General features: G+C 37.6%; 1 pseudogene; it reads left to right on the top strand.

Annotated features, from left to right (window-relative positions):
• The first annotated feature begins 2,229 nt into the window (after window positions 1-2,229).
• On the top strand, window positions 2,230-11,886 carry LOC115290478 (annotated as a pseudogene).
• The last annotated feature ends 9,005 nt before the right edge of the window (window positions 11,887-20,891 follow it).

Genomic DNA, 20,891 nt, shown 5'->3' with positions numbered 1-20,891 from the left:
GAGGGACAGAGAGTTGGGGAGAGAGAGGGATACAAAACTTGAGAGACTATTGAATGCTGAAAATGAACTGAGAGTTGAAGGGGAAGGGGGAGGGGGGAAAAGAGGTGGTGGTGATGGAGGAGGGCACTTATGGGGAAGAGCACTGGGTGTTGTATGGAAAACAACTTGACAATAAAATATTGAAAAAAAAATAAATCTTGGAGCTGAAAAAATAAAATAAAATAAAATCTTAAAAAAAAAAAGAAAACTAGAATAAACTCCACAGGGTTGAATTAAGACAGGTAGTCCCCTGCTCACGCTGTTTTTCTCTATCTCTCAAAAATAAATAAAAAACATTAAAAAAAATTAAGGGGTGCCTGGGTGGCTCAGTCGGTAAGCGTCTGGCTTCGGGTCAGGTCATGATCTCACAGTTCATGGGTTGGAGCCCCGCATCAGGCTCTGTGGTGACAGCTCAGAGCCTGGAGCCTGCTTCAGATTCTGTATCTCCCTCTCTCTCTCTGACCCTCCCCTGCTCGCACTCTCTCGGTCTCTCAAAAATAAATTAAAAACATTAAAAAAAAACAAACCAGGTAGGATCACGCCAGGTTTTCAATAGCTAGCTAACTAGATAGAGACATAATAAGAAACATGCATGCATGCTTATGTGTGTGTGTGTGTGTGTGTGTGTGTGTGTGTGTCCACTGAGAGGGCTTGGGAACAGTGATATCCTAGTAACAACGAGCACAGCTGGTGCCCAGATCTTGGCTTCTAAATACTATTTTTCAATAAAAGAAAAAAACAGGGATCCAAAGAAAACATGGTTGATAACAAGGGATTATGTAGGGAAAGTGAAGATGAATGTATGACATTTTGTCCAGAAAGCAAATATATGCTAATAGAATGATAGGGACATATCAAAATGACACAGAAGCCCCTGAAAAATCTGGGAATATCTTAGCATAAAGATTAATAATACTAATAATAACAGAATAGAATCCATTAAATAATAAAATAGAAAACGATGAGCCCATATAGATATAAGTAGATGAATGAAAACCTTTTCGAAAGTTTAATAACAAATGGGATATTGACATAGTTTCAAAGTAATTCTCCATAAAATACTTACTAATTACAAAAGTGTGAGGAAAGTAACTTCAGAATGGTGAAGCTTGGCAGATACCACCATCAAGTGACAAAGGTGAATAAAATTGTGCACCATCTGACAGGTGTATAGAACACATATCATCTGTGTGATATTCTTGCTGAAGGTACATCACCAAAATCTGATTATAATGAAATAACTGAGAATCCTGCAGGGAGTGGAATTCTACCAAAAAAAAAATGGCATTCTGTAATCTTCAAAGTGTCAGGGTCACAAAAGTAAAAATAAATAAATGAATAAAATAACATTCTATTTTTAAAAAGAGAAGAAACTATTCCAAATTAATAGAGACTAAAGAACATAACAACCAAATGTAACATGTGATTCTTAACTGGATCCCTTTTCTGTAAAGGACATTATTAGCAATTTTGGCAAAACTTGAATGGGATCTGAACATTAGATAGTAATACCAATCTTATTTTCTTGGTTTTGATATTTATATTGTGACTCTGTAGTGTGATGTTCTTGCTAACAGAAAATACATACTAACGTGTTTGAGGGTGTAACGCATTATGCTAGGAACGAACGGAATATAGTTTAATTTTCTTCATTATTAAATCTTAAGTTCCACTTTCCAGTACATTCTTCCAGTAGATTGAATTTCCTTTGTGTCCAGGGAAGTCCTATTGCAGGTTCATTGTGGAAAAATTCATGTCTAGATAAAATAATCCTCAGCCTTCATTTCTCATCAGATTAATAGTTGTCTTCCTTTATGGTCTCTCTCTTAAAGAGAGTTTAAGGAGAAAGAGATTGTGGAGAAAAATTAAAATAGTATAAAGTACAAGTTAATTTTTAAAATGTGGACAACAGCACAATTTTGGCTGGTCTCCTATGCCCACGATCTGCTCTCTTCAAAGCTATCGTCATACTGACCGCACAGAACAGCTCTATCAGGCCAAGAGTTCCCTACACCACCGCTGTCCCACTGGGTTATCCATTCAGCTAATCCTGACTATGGAGCCTTTAGTTGAAAGAACCTGAGCTTCTGAGTTAGGCACATCTAGATCTGAATTCTAGATATGCTATCATTGGGCAAAATACCAAATAATGGTTAACTTCTATTTCCTCCATTTGGAGAAATGATGAAAATGATATCCAGCTCAAAAGGTTGTGGTAAGGGACGCCTGGGGGCTCAGTTGGTTGAGTGTCTCACAGTTTGTGAGTTCCAGCCCTGCATCAGGCTCTGTGCCGACAGCTCAGAGCCTGGAGCCTGCTTCAGATTCTGTGTCTCCCTCTCTCTGTGCCCCTCCCCTGCTTATGCTCTCTCTCTCTCTCTCTCTCTCTCAAATTAATAAACATTTTTTAAAAAGTTTAAAAAGGTTGTGGTAAGAATTTAAATAATGCACATGTAAAAAGTACGTAAAAGTCCTCTTTAAACAGTTGCTACTATTATTATTCTCTCTCAGATACATAGAAGATTCTCATTTAAATATGTAGCTGCATTACCATTATTATATTCTTCCCATTTTTTTTCTAATATACCTGCTTGTTCTGAGTAATTTTTAACTCCCTCTAGCTACATATTTATGCATAGTTGATTAATAAAAAGACTTACTTTACAGCTGTCTTTAATCTTGTGTCCATAATTATCTCATTATAATGACATATTTATAATACATGGCCTCCTACTCTGCTAGAGAAAATAAGATGTGAAAAATGAGGGGCTTTTCTGAGGATAATTGGGAGGAGGGCATGGCCAAGCTTTGGCTTCTAGAAGATGGCCCCAAGGAGCTGCAGTGTGGACTGTTTGCTCCTACATCTGTTAAAAATTAATGCTGTGTATACATTATGTCATTGGAATAGATTCTCTTCATTAGCATACATATTCATATACATAGAAATTCAATGGCTTTAATAAGTTCTTGAGAAAGCATGAGGTGCAAATATTGGTATATTGATGGGTATACTTTAAAAGAGCTCTTGATAGATGGAATGTAGACCTCTTTTAACTCTTTGGCCAGTACTCCTTGTCACAGCAAGGACATACTGATGCACTAGCCTTGTTACATATCCCACCAGGTTTGGATAAGTTTTCAATAAAGAAAATGATCAATTTTCCCATTGAAGAAGCAAATTCTATATAATGACTAAAAGCATGGGCTTTGCCTTCAGATTAGCCTTGATTCAAATTTCATCTTTATCTCTTTACTATCTATGTGATTAAGTAAGTCACCTGAGTGCTGGTATCTTCACCAATAAAATGGAGATAATGATGACTACCTTGTGGGAGGGGCATGAGTGGGAAATGACAGAGTACATTACTGATGCACTTACCACAGGATCAGAGACATGGCCATCTCTGAACACACTGCAGTCACTGTTCCACCTGTCATTTAATTGTTCATAGAAGACAACGTGATAAATAGGGAATCAGCCATCTAGCCAAGTTTGAAATATAGAAACCCATCTTACAGTAATTTTAAACCATAGGATCTTGAAATATCAGGTAAACCATAAAGGTATAATACAGTTTAATTCATATAGTATTAACACATCTATGGAACGTAGGAAAGAACCAAGTCCCCAGGTACTCTTAACTGTTGGTCTAATGATTCAATATTACAAAGAGCAACTGTTGTATTTGCTCTTAAATAACAGTCTGAAGAATTTAAATAGCCACAGGTATTTTTCAATAGACTGGACATACTCTTGGTATTTTGAATTCACAGACCTGGTACAGTTTCATCAGCACTGAGGCTTGAACTGAATCTGCAAACAACCTGTCAGGAAACTAAAAATCAGTTGGCTTGGTAACCAGGAAATAGTGAATATTTTGCAAACCTGAAGTCAGGCTTCCTGCCAGTGCCCATCTACAACAGTGAATGGTTAGTCCACCAATCTCTAGAGCCTAAATATAAGCCATAAACTAAAATGCCAGGTAATAACCAGGGACTAGCAGTGGTGTCATCAACAGCCCTGGCCTTGGTAGATGTCCAGCCTTAATATTCTGAGCCTATTGCAAAAACAGCAGCAGGAAATCTGTCACTGGGGTGTTCTAGGTCAGGTTCTGCTGAAAGGGTGATGATTAATAAAAATATATCAGTCAAGGAACTAAGTGCTTTATTCTGGCGTTGATTCTGAAATACATGGTAAGAGACTCAACAGAAACACAGAAAGAAAACATGGAATCTGAAACAACTGAATTTCTTCCCAAAAGAGGGGCCAAATGATGTTGCTCATCACACTTCAAGCCAGAGAAACTTTTAACTGGATAAAGGCAGTCACCATCTGGCTACCCTGGGCCACATCTCAGCCAGACCACCAGACAGTACAATAATCTTCTTGCCAAAACCTAAGTAACTAAGAATAAGTGTCTTCCTTAGCACCATACAAGAGTTCAGAAACAATTAAAACTAGTATCTTCTGCATTACCTATAAGAGGTAACACCAATATGGAACTGCTAATTCCAAGCATCATCCAATCATGGCAAGGAAGGGTAGAAACAACACTAACTTCTCTGGAGTTATCAACCTCATTTCGGAAATAATTCAACAGAGATGAAGTATAATGATGACCGACAAACTAACTTATCAGGGTATATTTTATTCAGTATTTCATCATTCTCTTTTTTAGATTTTATTTTTAAATTATTTTTAGTGTCCTATTTAATAGCATTTACTTTTTCAGGCATTTCTAAGCACTTCACAAACATTAGCTCATTTCTTCCTTATAATAACTTTATGAAATAGATACCACTATTAACTTCATTTTACATATGAGGGTATTGGCAGTGGCATTGCTTGAGTTGCTAAAAAAGTTTCTAAAATAGGTAAAATAATAATATAGGAAAACTCTGGATTTCTCTAAAAATGACATTTTAAAATGCAAAAAATAAACAGTGTTCTTATCAGAATAAAACAGGTCCAAGAATAAGACAAAAATATAAAATGCCCCAGGAAAACGCTCATAAAGCCAAGTCCTGGTTATTTTAATGGTATATATTTCAACTAAAATCTGAGTGATAGATTCTAATGCCAAATGGCTTTATACTGACTACCCATTTCCCCTTCTAGCATTCTTGCTATCTCTCTCTTCCTGTCTTTGTTTTCTTCCATGTCTCACTCTCTCAGACTCCCTCAAAGAAGTAATTATCAGAGGACTTTTCTCCCTCTGATCAACTGCAGGGGCTAATAATAAAGAGTGGGTGAAGAGGGGTGCAAAATATGAAAGAACTGACTTCAAAGGCACAGCACATCAAAGTGACTTGCCAGGAAGCTGGGAGATCTTGCTGAACTAAGCTGGGGTAGCTGCTTCTCCCCTCACCTTCTTGCTCAAACCACCACTCAGGGAAGACTCAAAAATGGAAGGTACTTCATAGTCCAAGCTGCCTCCCTCAGTGCCAGCTGGGGAGAGTGGCAGATACATAGCAGGTGTCACATCTTTTATTTTGATTAAGTAAATGCTCTCAATAGATATCACTGAATAATATTATCACCTAATTCTCTTGGGATTCTTTCTCTTTCTTGAAGTATTTGACAGTAGTTTTCAAATTAGGTGGCATAAATGCAATGTGGTCGTGTGTGTTGAGTGATATAAGACTAAAGAATGAATCATCTGTGATGTCATCGAAAGTGTATTATTGGAACTGCAACAATATACTTTATAAGAAAGGAAGCAAATGAGCTAAAAAGAACCTATCATGCTACAAAACCAAATGAGCCAAAACTACATGCTATAAAACCAAATGAAGACTTTATCTTCAAAACTGGACAGTGTTGACAATCTAACAAATATCCAGATGGAAACTGAAAAGTTTAATTGTCACAACAATTATTTCAAACATATGTGCTTATGTTGTCACATAAATGAAGCCTTTGGATGCTTTTCCTAGTCACTTTTCATCCATATCTTAGCTATGCTTATGCCAAAAACCTCAGAGTTGTTTTTGAGTCTTTCTTCCTCTTTAATACGAAGGTCCATTGCCCATTTCCCTTTCCATCTTCTCCCCTTTCCAGGCCAAACCCTGCCCAGAAGAGGGATCAGTGAATATTGTCTGAATGTGTGGTGGTGAATAACACAGAGAAAATGTAAATGAAGACCTTTGTGTGCAACTTTTTCCTGGCTTGAAGTTGACCTGGAAGAAATACCTTGGCATGCATTGTCTAATTCCTGCAGAATCGCCCATTTCATGTTAAGCTTGAGAAAATTTGCATTACATCATTTTACACATGTGAATTAGAATTACAAACAGTTGATGGCAACAAATGTCTAAATTATTTTTTACTCAGTCTACCAACTCTGTGGCTCCACAGTACAAACAAAGTTATAGAAAAAAAGTTAGGGACAAAATATATTTTCAATCTCTTTAAAGACTGAAACCTATAACTGACTCATGCTCAATGTTGTTTAAGGAACTTTACAAAATTCAACATGAGACTTTTAGTGCTGTCATCTTTATACACCTGCTGCTAAAACCCTATTTTTTCTAAATCTCCTCTAGCTTTGAATTTGCAGGGCTTTATACAATAGAGATTTACTTTCTAATGTGTTCAGAAACTATAATAACCACTACTATTGTCCCCTAAAAAGCCCAGAACCCAGTGAGGTTTGTTTCTTTTCCTTTGCTTCTTAAGACCAATAAATTTTTTAAAAAATATTAATCAAATTATATAATCATGTCATTTGGCATAGAAAAAAAACAAATGACAAAATCCAACACCATTCATAATAGAAACTCTGAACAAGTTAGGAATAGAAAGTTGTTAACCTCAACTTGATAAAGAACACCCAAAAACACCTACTGCTAACATCATATTTAATGATAAAAGACCGAATGCTGAATGATGAAAGACTAAAAGCAAGGTGAGGATGTTTGACATTTACTCTCCATTTTTACTAAGTATTCTACTAGAAATCTAGCCACTGCAATATGGCAAAAAAATAAAAAATAAAAAAATATATATATATGTATATATTGGAAAGGAGGAAATAAAACTGTCTCCTTGCTTGTAACATGGTTATCTACATAAAGAATCCCAAGAAATCAACAAAAATAATCCTAGAACTAACAAATGAGTGCTAAAGGATCAACATACAAAACTCACATGACCACATACTGAATAGTATGTATAGGATCTGTATACTGATAATTACAAAATACTGATGAAATAAATTAATGTCCTAAATAAGTGAGGAGATAAACTGTCTTCACGAATTGGAAAACTCAACATAGTAAAGATGTCAATCCTTCCTCAACTGATCTATAGATTTAATGCAATGCCTATCAAAATCCTACTGAACATTTTTTGTAGACATAGCAAGTTTCTTCAAAAATTCATATGGAACGGTACTGGTTTTTGAACAGCCAAAACATTTAAACAACAAAGCAGATAGTGGAAGAGATTGCTCTGATATTAATGTTTATTGTAGAGCTACAATAATCCAGACAGCATTGTCAGTGGAGGGATAGAATCATTGATCAATGGAATAAAAAAGACCCAGAGATAGACTCACACAAATGTGCTCAACTAAATCTTAACAAAGGAATGGGAAGAAGAGCCTTTTCAATAAATGGTGCTGAAAATGAGGGTGCATCCCTTCACAGAATCACCTAAACTCATCTCAACCTAAACTTTACTTCTTATAAAAAATTAACTCAAAATGGATCACAAACCTAATTGTGACCCATCATACTCGTGTAACTGTTAAACTATAAAACGTTTGGGGGTGTGGGGGGGGGGAAACAAAGAGAGAAAAACTTCAAGATCTAGGACTAGGCAAAGATCTAGACTTGACAGCAATAGCACAATCCACAAAAGGGAAAGTAGATAAATTGGACTGTATCAAACTAAAAAATGCTAACCATACAATAAAATGTTGATAAATTCTACTACATAAAATGAAAAATAAGGATGCATTACAAGCCATTATGAAGAACATGAAAATGTAAATCAAACACTATGAGAATATATTTAGAAACATTAATGTCCAAAATATATTAAGAACTCACTCAAATGAATTTTTTAAATCAGGTAACCCAAAACAAAATGGTCAAAAACTATGAAGAGGTAATTTTATGGAAGAAAAAACTCTAACTGCCCAATAAACTGTAAAAGAAGCCTAACTTCATTAGTAATAAGGGAAATCAACATGATACTACAATATGATACTGTCTAACACTCGTTGGACTGGGGAAATATTATAAGTCTGTTACCAACAAAACTCAGAGACAACATGAAGCAAAGCATATTCTTACATACAGCTGATAAGGGTGCAAATTGATACGGCCTCTTCAAAAACAAATTCAGCACAATTTGGTACAGGTGAACACGTGCATACCCTCTGCCTTCACATTTTCACTTTTAAGCATACACTTTCAAGAAACTCTTGCCCATGCACATCAGAAGATATTTCCATGAATATTAATAAAGCACAATGTCCTTTACAGCTAAAAATTATTTAATTAAAAAAATAGCTTCCATATCCATCTAAAAGAAAATGATACACAAATTTTGAAAAGCACAGTGGAATATGACATACAGGTAAAAATGAATATGACTATAAGCTATCACATGAAAAGATCTTAGAAACATAATATCAAGTCAAAACATCAAACACAGAAGACTAAACACAGTATGAAATTATTTTGAAAAAACTAAAAAAACAAGCAAGGTTAAGAATTGCCTAGAGACACTTACATACATAATGAGACTAATTTCTTTTTTTTTTTTTTCCCGGTTGACACATAATGTTACATTAGTTTCAGGAGCACAACATAGTGACTCAACTTCTCTATATGTTATGCTGTGTTCGCCACAAGTGTAGCTACTGTCTGTCACCACACAATAATACTACAATACCACTGACTATATTCCTTATATTGTACCTTTTATTCCCATGGCCTATTCATTCCACTGGGAACCTGGACCCTCCACTCCTCTACACCTGTTTTGTCCATCTCCCCATCCCCTCCTTCCCTCTAGCACCCATCAGTTCACTCTATGTATTTATAGGTCTGATTCTGCTTTGTGTTTGTCTGTTTACTCATTTTTTTGTTTTGTTTTTTAGATTCCATATAAGGGTGAAGTCATATGGTATTTGTCTTTGTCAATCAGACTAAAATAAGGAAAAAGCAAACAGGAGAGAGAAAAGATCTGGAAAGAACACACAGGAAGTTCCAGCATGCTTAGAAATGTATTCTTTTAAAAAAATTAATGTTTATTTTTAAGAGAAAGAGAACATGCTCAAGTGGGGGAGGGGCAGAGAGAGAGGGAGACACAGAATCTGAAGCCGGCTCCAACCTCCAAGCTGTCAGCACAGAGCCCGACATGGGGCTTGAACCCACGAACTGCAAGATCATGACCTGAACTGAATGAAGTCTGACGCTTAACCAACTGAGCCACACAGGTGCCCCAGAAATGTATTAGTGCTTGAATTGGGAATGAATTCAAAGCGTTTGTTTTATCTTGATTTATAACCTTCACGGATCATGCATATGAATACAGAATCAAATATTACAAAATACTGTATATTTGAATACTATATATAGTATATACGAATCAAATATTAAAAAATCAAATTTCAAAAAAATTAAAAGCTAAGGAAAAAATTAAGAAAAAGGTAAAGAGACCACGCAGCGCAGCTTTGGCCGTCTGAGCGCGTTTGCTGCTTCGCGCTTCTACCATCTAGCCACGATGATAAGTGCCAGCCGGCCGCAGCACTCGTCTAGTCCGCGTCGCCCCATTGCGGGGCGCCACCGCCCGCCACAAGGATGTCTGGAATGGCCCTAGTCATGAGGCTTTTAGAATTGTTTCAAGGCGGGACTATGCAAGCAATCAAGGGAGCAGTTGTTGGTATTGATTTGGGCACAACCAACTCCCGTGTGGCAGTTATGGAAGGTAAACAAGCAAAGGTGCTAGAGAATGCTGAAGGTGCCAGAACCACCTCTTCGGTTGTGGCCTTTACAGCAGATGGGGAGGGACTCGTTGGCATGCCAGCCAAGCGACAGGCAGTCACCAACCCAAACAACACATTCTATGCCACCAAGCGCCTCATTGGCTGGCGATATGATGACCCTGAAGTACAGAAAGATATTAAAAATGTGCCCTTTAAGATTGTCCGTGCCTCCAATGGAGATGCCTGGGTCGAAGCTCATGGAAAACTCTATTTTCCAAGTCAGATTGGAGCTGTTGTGTTGATGAAAATGAAAGAGACTGCAGAAAATTACTTGGGACATACAGCAAAAAATGCTGTGATCACAGTTCCGGCTTATTTCAATGACTCCCAGAGACAGGCCACTAAAGATGCTGGCCAAATATCTGGACTAAATGTGCTTCGGGTAGTTAATGAACCTACAGCTGCTGCTCTGGCCTATGGTCTAGACAAATCAGAAGATAAAATAATTGCTGTATATGACTTAGGTGATGGAACTTTTGATATTTCTATCCTGGAAATTCAGAAAGGAACATTTGAGATGAAGTCTACCAATGGAGACACGTTCTTAGGTGGGGAGGACTTTGACCAGGCCTTGCTATGACACATTGTGATGGAGTTCAAGAGAGAGATGGGGGTTGATTTGACCAAAGACAACATGGCACTTCAGAGGGTTCGGGAAGCTGCTGAGAAGGCTAAGTGTGAACTCTCCTCATCTGTGCAGACTGACATCAATTTGCCGTATCTTAGAATGGATGCTTCTGGACCCAAGCATTTGAATATGAAGCTGACAAGGGCTCAGTTTGAAGGGATTGTTACTGATCTAATCAGGAGGACTATCGCCCCATGACGAAAAGTAATGCAGGATGCAGAAGTCGGCAAGAGTGACATAGGAGAAGTGATTCTTGTTGGTGGCATGACTAGGATGCCCAAAGTTCAGCAGACTGTACAAGATCTCTTTGGCCAAGCCCCAAGCAAAGTGGTCAACCCTGATGAGGCTGTGGCCATTGGAGCTGCCATTCAGGGAGGTGTGTTAACTGCTGATGTCACAGATGTGCTTCTCCTGGATGTCACTCCTCTGTCTCTGGGTATTGAGACTCTGGGAGGTGTTTTTACCAAACTTATTAACAGAAACACCACTATTCCAACCAAGAAAAGCCAGGTGTTTTCTACAGCTGCTGATGGTCAGACTCAAGTGGAGATTAAAGGGTGAAAGAGAGATGGCTGGAGACAACAAACTTCTTGGACAATTTACTTTGATTGGAATTCCCCCAGCCCCTCATGGAGTCCTCAGATTGAAGTTACATTTGACATTGATGCCAATGGGATTGTACATGTTTCGGCCAAAGATAAGGGCACAGGACATGAGCAGCAGATTGTGATCCAGTCTTCTGTTGGATTAAGCAAAGATGATATTGAAAATATGGTTAAAAATGCAGAGAAGTATGCTGAGGAAGACCGACAAAAGAAAGAACGAGTTGAAGCAGTTAATATGGCTGAAGGAATCATTCATGACACAGAAACAAAAATGGAAGAATTCAAGGACCAGTTGCCTGCTGATGAATGCAACAAGCTAAAAGAAGAGATTTCCAAAATGAGGGAACTTCTGGCTCGAAAAGATAGTGAAACAGGAGAAAACATAAGGCAGGCAGCATCTTCCCTTCAGCAAGCATCACTGAAGCTCTTCGAAATGGCATACAAAAAGATGGCATCTGAGCGAGAAGGCTCTGGAAGTTCAGGCACTGGGGAACAAAAGGAAGATCAGAAGGAGGAGAAACAGTAATACCAATAAACTTTGGAGTCAGAATATGACGCTTGGGAGTGAAGAAACTTCCTGAGCAGAAACGGGCAAATTTCAGTCTTTTACTGTGTTTTTGCAGTATTCTATATATAATTTCTTTAATATGTAAATTCAGCAACCATTAGCTAATGATCATTTAATGAGAATTCCAACCATACAAAATTCACAGTACTCTGTCCCTAGTTATTTTTCAGCTGCATGTAAAGGGAGGGGAAGATGATCTACTGATCGTTATAAAAACAATGTTGTTTTGTGCTTTGGTAGCCATATTTTCAAGAGGCAAAACCATCTCAATAAAGAAGGTACTTAGCTGTAAAGAAAAAAAAAAAGAAAAAAGAAAAAGGTAAAGAATAAAATGTAGACTTGTAATCTAAATTTCCTAGTAATCATCTCAATAAAATGACTTTTAATGCAATTACAAAATTGAGTAGAAAGAACACTACTTCTCAAGTTTAATAATATCTGGATATAAATATTAGCTCTGGGAATGCCAAGTATGTGTTAGTGATTTGGGCAACAGTTATGCATATTCACCTTGCTCTTCCATAAACATGGAATAATTGCACCTACTTCACAAGCATATTGTAAGATTGAATCGGGAAATAACACAAGAACGGTAGCACAGAATCCCTCAGGAAAGATACAACGTGTCCAGTCCATGACAGCGATTTTATTGATGATCTCTTACAAATTGGCTGATCCTTCCAGGCACCAACCAGTTACTAGTCTGTGAGTTGTGGGTAACATCTTATTTTCACCACCAGAAAGATATGATTAGTGAAGGAAGGTGGAACTACCATTTACTGAACATCTCTTGTGGTTCAGTCCTTACGAGTTTTACAGATATTCCAACAGTTACAATGAGGAAGGCACTATCAGCTCCATGACACAAATGAGAAAATGGAGTTAATTACCTTGCTGAAGATAATTCAGCTGGTCACTAACAGAACCAGTAGGAGAACCTAAGTGGGCTCCCCTGTCCACGTTCCAGGGCCTCTACTGCAAGAATGACTGCCACCTGTCTCCTAGTTTAACCCAAGTCATGCCCTGCAGTTTCAGCCTCCAGCCCCTATTTTCGTCTTAGGGTCCTGTGTAGTTCACAGCCCATTTGCAGAGAGATGAAAGTTGATGCCTTGCACTCTAAAGAATGCTTAGACTTCTTTATTGATCAAGTTCCTTCCTTCTCTCATTTTGTAAAATTTGAATTAGCTTCCGTGAGTGTTAGAGGGAGTGGTTGAAAAATTCTAGCTGATCTTATCTAAACCTTTATGGTTTGTTTTTACACCATAAGAATAATACACAAACAAGGTTTTTCCCAAGGGCAAACCTTAAGTCTTAACACTAAAACTCAGCAAAGACCTTTGAACTCTAATGGCCATTTCACTGAGGAACGGAATACAGAAAGAGAGCTAAGTATGGTAACAGGTGGGCAAAGATGGGAAGAAAAACTTCGGAGGATTCCAGATTGAAACCGGGGCTGTTTACAGGACTGCCAATGGTGACTTTTACTCCATGTAAGTCATCTCCATCTCACTAATTAGGTCTCCCCAGTATGTTTTCATCACTGGCTTTCTAAAAGCCTATATATACAGCTTAGGTCGTCTACATTTCCTTCATGACTGTCAATTTTCAAAATTTCCTCTCTGAGATGTTTACTGGGTAGCTAACAAGTCCTATTGCCAAAGAATGTAGACTCTGAAGTCAGAACTCTCCCAGTTCTGTATTAGGTAGATAACTTTGGTCAAAGTATTTAAGTCTCTGAAGTTTAGTTTCCTCAGCTACAAAATGGATTCTAATAATAGAACCTGCCTCATTCACTTGTTATCAGAATTAAATTAGATACTCTAACACCATCAAAGAGCATAGACCAGAAATGTAAGTGTAACATTTATCACCAAAATTGGCATCAGCATCAAATTGTGAGCTTAAAATTGCAGTAATACTAACATATTGTATCCAGAATAGGACCTTATGTGATATTTGATTATATTAATGATACAATTTGATGACAGTATAAGAATTGACCAAATGGAAAAAATGCCTCAAGAGAATATTTTAAGAATATGATTGCGGGGTGCCTGGGTGGCTCAGTCGGTTGAGTGTCCGGCTTCGGCTCAGGTCATGATCTCACGGTTCAGAGGTTCGAGCCCTGCATCAGGCTCTGTGCTGATAGCTAGCTCAGAGCCTGGAGCCTGCTTCAGATTCTGTGTCTCCCTCTCTGACCCTCCCCTGCTCACTCCCTCGTGCTCTCTCTCTCTGTCTCTCAAAAATAAATAAAAAAACATAAAAAAATAAAAAATATAATTGCAAAATAGTTCTCTATGGCCCTCTGTACATAATAAGAGATGTAAGCAAAGCCTGGCTCTTACATTTTGTTTAGGTATATTGTATCCTTTTCTTTCCTTTTTTATTGCCTGAACTTATAAAATAATTCATCTTACTATAGGAAGGATTCCAAATTATTTCTTAGGAAGTAAGAATAATAAGAGAAGAAATAAGAAAAGTTGACACAACAGCACATTCTTTGACATTTTTACTTTGCTCGGTACCTTCCCCCCAGCCCCCAAATGTGATATAATTGTATGTTTAAAAAGATGTATTCTTGGTGCTTTCAGCCCCTACAAGAGCATGAAAAAACCCCTCATGCTAATTTATGGCAGTTTATTTTACATCCATATGGGAAAGTTCATTTGGCTTGAACTTTTTTTCAGACGCTGATGAGGCTGCTATTGATTTAGTACTCTCCTGGAATACAAACCCACAAAACACATAACGGGGGAAAAGCTAATTATGGTAATAAGAATCAAGCATGCATAATTCCATTAAAAATAGTCACCTCTCTTCGTATATCATGACTTTTTTTTTTTTAACAACTCTTCTGTTCATTAGGAGAAAATTACCTTTTAGTGTTAAGTGGACTATAAATGCACTGTTTACATTGTAACTGGAAAAAACTAATGTCATATTTTGTATCAGGATCATTATTGCTATTGGTGTTGCCTCACTGCATTACTTCAAAACAGTGTATCATGAACGCCTAGTTTGCACATGCTGAGTCACTGTCTGAGATTTCATTTCAGAAGGACATACCTCTCCTGGCCTTTGTGGGTAGACATTTGAGTTCAGGCTCGCTTAAGTTTCAAGTTACCTTACTGTCTCTTACTTTTTGGAAGGAACAGGTGTTTTCTAACTACTCAACTATAAGGACAAAAGTTATTTTTTTTTTATTTCTCCAGAGTATAAACAAGGAACCATAATGCAAACATTCCAAGGGATCCCAGGGTTTCAGAGGTAGTAAAGACAGCCAAACTCAACTATTCCACACGTCTAGCAACTAAAGGAATCCCGAAAGATGGACGCTTCCAGCAAGAAGTCCATTGCCTCAAAAGGTAAACTATGTCACATATGAGTAAACCCGTTAGAAATTTCTTTGCTGGTCTGAACAGCTCTGTCATTCTTATCTGTTGGAACAAATTGTTCTATCTAAACATAGATTAAGACCAGGTAGACACAGAGTAATGATGTGAGGAAGATGGAGGACTTAAACAAATGGAGTACCACAAGAGATGTAGGAAATATTTTGGTGCCATAAAAATATAAAAAACCATCTACATTCCTATTTTCAAAGACACAAATTAATAAAATAAACTGCCACTTTTATCTATCAAGCTGACAAATATTTTTGAAAAGTAATAAGTGTTAGAGGATTGGATGAAGAGTAAGAGTAGGGAAAAGGATGGCGCATACAATGCCAGTGGAGTATAAATTGTTACATATTTTCTAATGTGCATGTTGCAATAAGTATCAAAAGCATCAAAAATATATCTACTTTTTGAACCAAACTTCCATTTACATTCATGTATTCTAAGGAAAAATGTATGTAAAAATGTTCATTAAATTTGTTTAAATATGAAATTAGAAATCATAAAAATTAATAATATTTTTGTGACCTTGTTAAATTCAAGGGACTTCAAAGGGTTTTCAGGGTCAGGGTGGTTTTACATTGGCTTCCAGAAGCTCTACTGTCAGCTTCTCTTTCATAGAAATCACTTTTTATGAAATTAGCCAAACCAGGTCAAAAAGTCACAGAAAAAGGAAGTAAGAAATCTCGAATTGCTATTCCGGATCATGCACCTTCAAATTGGAATCTGCATGAAGTTCTGAGTTTTCACAATAGCAGCCTCCTTCTTACTCATCAGAGTTACCATCGCTTGGGTCTTCTAAAGATCTTCAAAATCAGTTTCAAAAAAATAATTATGACATCTTGCATATCAGTGTTGCCAAAGCAGTTGAAATTCCCCCTTTAACATTTTAATGTGGCCTACTCTGCAATTTTAACAGGTGCATGCTACTATACATAATTATATTATCATTACTTCAAGTCACATTAAAATTCTGGGGTTCCTGGGTGGCTCAGTCGGTTAAGCATCTGACTTCAGCTCAGGTCATGATCTCCCAGTGCATGAGTTTGAGCCCTATATTGGGCTCTGTGCTGACAGCTCAAACCCAGGAGCCTGCTTTAGATTATCTGTCTTCCTCTCTTTCTGCCCTTCCTCTGCTCATGCCTCTGTCTGTCTCTCTCTCTCACAAAGTAAATATACACTAAAAAAAATTTAAATCACATTAAAATTCTTAATTGCAAAAAAATTCTTAATTGCTTCTACTATATCTTTGTCTTTTTCTTTATTCATAAGTTAACCTTCGATAAATGATTTAGGAACAAATTGTGATGCTGTGTGATTTCTTTCCAATCTGTTAAGCAGAAATTATATGTTCACTGAGTAGAATGTAGGTCTAGATATGTGGGAATTTGAAATTGTATATGGCTGACTTGGGGTCAGCTTAAATGACAGTACACAAACACTCTTTATTTTGGTTTCCTCATGGTAAATGATAGGTTTCATGGTAGAAGTTATGCAATAATAAAATTTCTTACAGGAAACATTTACTACTTAAATTACTATATTACTTAATTTAAAAAAGGGATCTCAAAAGAGAAAAATTGCTTGCTGAGTACAAAGAGCATAGTGTGCCTTCACTGAGCCACCTGTATGAATGAAAATGCCCACATATTACTTTAAAAGCAATGTAAATAAAATAGAGCTAAAAATCAATAGAAGCAAAACTGAAGGGACTAGAAAATTGTGCTTCTGTAATAGTGACTAGATTTGTAATAACCTGGGGAAGCAAAAAAAATAGGCATTTCTTTATAGGAGGCAGGAAAGAAATATGACATAAGAGCCAGAGGCTATATGGAAGCAGTGAAATTGTCCATTATTTAAACTGCAGGTGGTGACACTCACATAAACTGGTATAGCAAGATGCATCTAAACCAAGTGATGTGAGTGGATTTAGTGTGAAATGCACTGTGGGATTCTGTACTTCATGGGAAAAGACAGGTGTGCTCTACTTTAAGAGAGCATGGTACTAGAAATGCTACCTTTGAAAGAAGACAAATTAAAGTCGAAGTACACTGAATCTATATTCCAACCCTATTTATATGTTATTAATAACTTGGCAGAAAGTTTGGAAAACTCTCCTGAGGTAGGAAATGGAGAACATTCCTGAGGTAGGAAAAGAAGGAAAAAGACGCAAGAGAAAGTAAAAGAAAAAAGGAGATGAGAAGATGAGAAGGAAAGCAGATGCAGTGAAAGGGGGAGATGAAGATGGAAAAAAGAAAAAGGGAAGACTGTAGATAGGAGAGATATCTAGGATATAGATAAGCGAGGGAAGATCCAGGGTTACCAAAATATTGAACCTATATTAATGGAAATCTCCAAAAAAGTCTTCCTACTTCCAGACAAAATTGTAAAATTGATGACATTGGTCTTCATCATGCCCACTCTTAGCCTATATTCCAGGGATCACAAATATTTTCTGAAAAGGGCCTGCTAATAAAAGTTTTTGTCTTTAGAAACTTCTCACCGCTGTTGGGGCACAATACAACCACAGACAATGTGTAAGCAAGTTGGCATGGATGTGTTTCAATAAAACTTCAGGCAATGGGCCCCATTTGTCCACCTGCCCATACTGCTCCAATCTTATCATATTGTTTTACTTCCTCTAACACAGCCCACTAACCATTGCTCCATCATCTAATGCATCATCAAATTTCCCTAATTTTTACAATTATGCTCCCTGTCTTTAAAGCTTACCTCTTCATTTCTTCTCACTTTGTATTAAGTCCTCCTGTGTCTTTCAGGTAGCATCTACCCACCATGATAGATGCCCCTCCACCCCCCCACCCCTGCCTAGAAGCTCACGAGGAAGAGAACTACAATCTAGAGGGCCCCACATGATCCTTCACTCAGCAGCTCCTTATCAGCCTAGCTGAGCCTAGCTGAGCTGCACACTGGTCTGACACTCGTCCTGCCCAATCCGACTTTACCTTCCTCTGCTCTCACAGGTATCAGGTCTGCACTGCAGTCCCTCTGCTAACTTCTGCTCACTCTACCCTACGATTCACATTTATCAACCTCAAAAATGATGATGCTTTCTCAGTAGTGCAGCCACATTCCACAGGAGGCTAACAAATGCTATCTTAATCAAATACTTTGCTTTGGAATGTAACCAACAGCTTGTATAAACATAGCAAAATGCTTCATACCATGTGAACTTTTGGAGTGTTTTGCCATGCAAAATGGCTGCAGTCTTCTATTAGTGAAGAAGTTTATACTGAATGGAAATGCATAATTTAGGTTTAATAAGACTTTTCAACATAAGCTATACATACAAATGTGTATTTTCTCCTCCTTGTGTTTACAGCATGAGATAAGCTGTAGACCAATTTTATGTAGCTGTTTTATATGCAAATAAGAGGTTACTTTTACGTGTTTTCTGTTTTATAGGAGACAGGCAAGAGAATTTCAAATAATGCAGTTTCCACTTCAGTCAGAGAATTGACTTTTCTATTTTCTGTTTTCTTTGGACATCTTTATCCCTTGACAGCTGATGAAAAATGTTTAAACACGAAAGGCTTAAGATATCAATAAAATTTTATAAATAATTTTATTATTTCAAGTTAAATGAGCTTGTTTTTGGCTTTTTGAGCCTGAGTCGAGATGGTCAGTTGACCTCCTCCTCTATTCAAAAGCAAGAAGTGTCTTCTGTATGAGTAATTTCCTAGGATCCCCACATGGACAGATGAGAAAATTCTCCAATGGTAATGGTAAGTCAGGTCAATGACGTCACCTGTCTCTGGCCTCAGAGAATGGAGATGCGAAGTTCATCTATCGGCTGGCACCAATGACCTCCAAAGAAACTGAGAAGAAAATTCTGACATGAACAGATTACAGATCCCATAAGTGGAGCTTCGTTTTTGGCAAGATGAATAGATTTGGAAGGACCCAGAGACCTAACGGAGCTAATACAGACAGCATGCTGTTGATCCAATGATTCTCCAGCAGGAACAAAATCTGCCTTGGCCAGTAGTACACTGAGGGAGCCAACAGCCATTAGGCAGACGCTCAAGTAAGCAGGTGGTTTCTGTCAATGGATGTCCTACAGCGAACAAAACAGAACGTGGAGGAGAAGAAGAAGAAAATACGTACACAATAGGTAGAGATTTGGGCAGGGAGTCTTAGTGGATATGGTGTGGCAGAAGGAGCAGAAACTGGATTTCAGGAAGACTTCTGTCCTGAGATGACTGAACAGAAGATGGTGCCTAAAATCAAGAGGAAACCAAGTTCTCAGTGCACTTGTTCACCACAAACAAGTAAAATCTACATACTAGAATCTCCTTACTAGATAAAGGGCCATAGCAGAACCACCAGAAATTCTTTTCATGTGCTCCATACTCAGGACTCTCCAAATCCTCCCTGAAGAGCACCAGGTCGATGGAGGGAAGGTGGTCATCTGGAGAAAAGCTAGAATTCCCACTTGTGATTCTGAGGGCTGCTGTAACAGGAAGCCAGACAGAATGGATAGAGGGCGAGGCTATGGAGTACTGGAAAAAGACTGTTCCTAATGAAACTCAATATCATCATCTGAGAACAGAAAAGAATGCAGACTTTGAGAGTTGTTGAGATGAGTTAATGCCAGATGGTTAGCTCACAGGATGAAGTCCAGGACGTGAGGGAACCAGGCCTTTCAGCTACTCATAGAAGCAAACAATGATCAAAGACAGTCTCTTAACTTGGGACCTTGTGACAGGTTATGAACCGTGTAGCAATAATAACAGCTAACATCTATTGAGTACTCATTATGTATGGGCCAATCACTGTTTTGGTTCTTTACATCTATTAATTCATTTGATTATCTCACCCCTATATGGGGGGCAGTAGTATCAACTCCATCTTACAGATATGAAAAACCAAAGAATAGGGAAGTGAAGTGACTTCTCCAAGTTTACACATCAGCAAGTGGTAGTAGTAGGATTTGAACAGAAGCTTAGGAGCCCCCACTTTTAGTTACAAACAGCACTGTACTTCTACTATAGGTAGGGGGAAATAGAGGAAACTATGTAAAACCAAGAATTAGTCCATTCAGTACCTATTTAAAATATCAGTGTTAGACCACAATGAGACATGTAGAAAAAGTATGCAACTGTGGCAGCACATTTTTAATGTAATTTTTTCCCAGGGATCATTTCCCTGACTATGCTCTTGGCATGGAGCTATGTCAGCACAGCTGCAGCAGGAGGAGGGTTTATGGTCAGAGCCTTTATTACCAAAATGAGCAATGGTGCTGTATGACCATCATTTCTGAGTTGTGGTCCTCTGCGGTGCACAGAAACTACATCATTTTCCCTCTGATTTGTAAATTCTAGAATGACTGAATACTACAGGTTAGATCATCATATAACCTATCTATAAAAACTTTAAGTATAAACTTATGCCCTCAAGGATCTGGAAGATTTAGTATGGCTTGCAAAGTCATCCACTCAAAAAGGCTTTCAATGATAATTCACCAAAAACAAAATAAAAGTGGAAGAGTTTTTTAAGCTGCAGCTTGATATCTATGTTATCTACAGTGCATTTAATATGCTTTTATGTACTTTTTTTCACTTTTACTTAAGCATTTCATACTTTTAGATAATGTAGAATAACATCATCTAAAAGTCACCTACAATATTACCA

The sequence above is a fragment of the Suricata suricatta genome, chromosome 4 (genome assembly GCF_006229205.1).
Source record: "Suricata suricatta isolate VVHF042 chromosome 4, meerkat_22Aug2017_6uvM2_HiC, whole genome shotgun sequence".
Classification (NCBI taxonomy): domain Eukaryota; kingdom Metazoa; phylum Chordata; class Mammalia; order Carnivora; family Herpestidae; genus Suricata; species Suricata suricatta.
The sequence above is the reverse complement of the archived record's forward strand: the minus strand, read 5'-3'. Positions and strand labels throughout refer to the sequence as shown.